Raw genomic sequence first — 3,633 nt, forward strand, 5'->3', positions numbered from 1 at the left:
GATATAGTTGGATTTATGTTCTAGAAAAATTACTTCGCTAGCTGGTAGAAGATATATTGGAGTAGAGACTTAAAACTGGAAGACAATTGGAAGACATTTAGTACTCCAAATGGAGTCATTCTGGTCAAACAATGGCTTTCTGGTCTAAAGGAAGTCATCGTTGTGGCCCCAATTCATTGTGATGTTCAATAGTAATTTGATTGTAAATGTGTTTCTGGTTTCACATTGTATTGTAATCCAGTCTCATTTAATAGATGTGTTGAATAATGAATGGTGATAATTTGAATACACATGTGAGTAATATAATGGATGAAACTTAGAGTGGTGGTTTACTCTATCCACTCATTAGCTTACCATTAATACATACATTCCACGCCAGACTCTTGATTCGAATGTTTAATAGCACTTACTGCTTCCACATTTGTTTATCAGGCTTTAACTCCTCAAAAGATTGTTCCTCCCTCTCTCTGAAATCAATGAAAATTCCAAAAGAGGGTTACTATGGAGGAGGAAAAGAATTAGGCCCATAATTATTAGATTCTATTTTTGTTTCAACTGATCCTCCTTTTTGTCATTTGGCTGGAGGTAGTTATGTACAATTTTATTATATTAATAATGAATGATAGCTCTTACTATCTTAAGTACAAGGTCCCAAAGGATCTGTGGGTGTCCCTTTCCCACACAGCTGTCACCATATCATTCAATGGTTGAGGATCTGGTGGAGGGACTTTATTTTCCTTCTGCACATCTGTAAAAGATTCCTATTGCTGCAATTTTCAAGGATCATAATAACATATTTTTTGAGAATTTGATATGTATTATTTCTTGAGTCCTGCTCCAATACTGCATGTTGGTTGGGAAAGCATTCCAAAATTCTCAAAGGTTATGCCAGCAGAGTACAAGCTCTGGCAGGCACCACCTTCCTGGAAAGATTGTGAGTAAATTCTAGTGGCAGACTGCTTTCCCAAGACCAGCTTAGCTGAGTTCAGAGAGGCTTATCATACAGCTAAGCACAGAGGCTGGTTCCTTGGTGATGGAGACTCTTCTGGCCATGATAACCCATAAAATCAAGATAAACACACCATAGACCTCAATCCTGTACAACCCTTCTGCTTCTGCAGTGCCAGTGACAATGACCAAAAAGAAGGACAAGGTTGCTAAAAGTCGCCATGTTTTTAAAACACCTACAAATGTTAACTTAGTTATTGATACTGTAAATTTAAGGTTCTTGTCCCATGATCAATAAATAAGTATATTACTAGAGGAATTGAATTGTATAAGTCTTGGCAGACTTGCTCTAAATAAAACTCAAAGACATAAGTTGAGCTAAATGAAATGATTAATCAATTACTTAATTAACAAATGTTTATTAAGAACCTAGTATGTGTCAGACTCTTTGCTAGGAGCTGAGAATACAAGGACAAAAGTGACACATTTTGGGAAGGCAAATAGAGATGTTGGTGAAATTGATTTTGGCATGTGTCTAAAGGCAATGGAAATCATTTTATGGGACATTTGGTCAGATCATAATGTTGTAAATGTGACGAGCATTTTCTAAATGACCATGATGAAAATGGTAGCAGCTTATGTGCCAACATCTGTTGTAGAGAGTGAAAAGGCAAAATATAAAATCTGTTAAGAATGCAGAAAGACCCTTCAAATGAAATCAGAATATATTGTGATACTTGGTGGCTTTTATACAAAGGTGAAACTAGATAAGAATTGTGCAAATATGGTGGAAAATATAGTTCAGTATTAAGAAATGAGAAACTCCAAAGAGATTTAAAGACTATGCAGAAGTCTTCCACATATATATCATAGAATCTTTCCTTATGAAAATAATGTGAAAGCAATGTCATGAATAACCTCACAAAAAATGAATTGTATGTGAACAAACAGTAAACAATTTGCTGTTGATGCAGAATTCATTCTTAAATAAGCTATGTATAATCCAACAACTGCCATTTTAATGCAAAGAAAAAAAATCAACATAAAGCTGCCTACAAGAAATTAAGTGAGAAAATATATACTATGGAAATAAAAAACTCCAACCTAACCCATTTAAGCAATTCATTGAAGCTAAAAAGTGACACATGGCTGGAGGAAGGACATTGACACCAATTATAGCAATTTTAAATAGAAATTTAACCAGTGTAAAGCAAGCACCATATTAAGAAAAACAAAGAGCCTCCTAACCTTCTCAGCCAGCAAGCATTTACCTGACTTACTTGCCAGGCAGAAGGATATTATTGATTTTAGCCAAAGACAATACTGACTAAAAATTTTTTAAAATGAATTTGTGAAACCTTATGGAGAATGATGATGGAAGATTACGAGCAATATTATGTAAAAATACAGTATTTCTATAGTTTTTAAAATTTGATTTGGTAGAGAATATACCAAATTATATAAGATTACTTAGATGACAAAATAATTTAAAAAACCTTTGTTTGAAGACCCTCTGATCATTAATATGATAAACAAAAGGAAACAGTATAAAGAAAGCCAATCTAAAGAAGGCTTGGCTAGAGATTGAACTAAGCAAAGTCACCCCAAATATAATTTAAATGAAAATACAAGGATTAAGAAAAGCTGACATAAAATGGAAAAAAGGTGTTTATAACAAATTCCTTTTCATTTTCTAAGACACTGGAATTATTACATCACAGTTCCAGATGTGCTTGTAGAGAAAATGGAAATATCAATGGAAGAAACAAAAAAAAGAGAGAGAAAAAAGCAGCAAGACTAGATGATATAGAAATTTAAAAGGTCTGCACCAGAAGCAATGTAAGTTTGAGAATATCAGAAAATTAATTATTTAATGCATCTGAAACTTTTAAAATATCAAAAATGTTGAAAAAAGTCAGACTTTATAATTACTTCAAAAAAAGCAAATAAGGGATCAATAACTACCAACATCTGTACTCATCTTCTCATTGGAAAGACCCCCTTGTGTTCAATCTATGGGTATATATGGGCAAAAGTATGGGTTACAATATGCATCATTAGAAGTAACATCCCAATGTATAAAATCATATATTCACAGATTTGAGTACTGTATGGCTGGAATCATGGAACACTACAGTCTCTGAAGAATATAGATTTAGGAAGCCCCTGCCCCGCAACTGGCAACATGGCTAAACGTACCAAGAAGGTCAGAATTGTTGGTAAATATGGCACACGTTATGGTGCATCCCTCAGAAAAATGGTGAAGAAAATTGAAATTAGCCAGCATGCCAAGTATACCTGCTCCTTCTGTGGCAAGACCAAAATGAAGAGACAGGCTGTGGGTATCTGGCATTGTGGATCCTGTATGAACAGTAGCTGGTGGTGCTGGACCTACCATACTACCTCTGCAGTCACAGTGAAAAGACTGAAGGAATTGAAAGACCAGTAAAATCTTCTTATCAAGTATCTGTAGCCCATAGTCCAACAATAAATGGGTTAATTTATGGAATTAAAAAAAAGAATATAAATTTAGAATCTCCCAAACAACAGTTGAAAGGTGTATGGTAGGTATCAGCAGGCCCTCACCATTGCAATCAAGGCATTGTGAAGGAAAATCAATATATAGGATGTCATTAAAGAAATATGTGACTTAAAAGAAGTTTATTGCTCATGTGGCGTCTTTGG

The 3,633-nt window shown here is 34.4% G+C and overlaps 1 pseudogene; it reads left to right on the forward strand.

The window, feature by feature from the left end:
- Positions 1-3,116: 3,116 nt before the first annotated feature.
- LOC110215018 (large ribosomal subunit protein eL43 pseudogene) lies at positions 3,117-3,412 on the forward strand (annotated as a pseudogene).
- The last annotated feature ends 221 nt before the right edge of the window (positions 3,413-3,633 follow it).

The sequence above is a fragment of the Phascolarctos cinereus genome, unplaced genomic scaffold (genome assembly GCF_003287225.1).
Source record: "Phascolarctos cinereus isolate Bilbo 61053 unplaced genomic scaffold, phaCin_HiC Scaffold_726;HRSCAF=1367, whole genome shotgun sequence".
NCBI lineage: Eukaryota > Metazoa > Chordata > Mammalia > Diprotodontia > Phascolarctidae > Phascolarctos > Phascolarctos cinereus.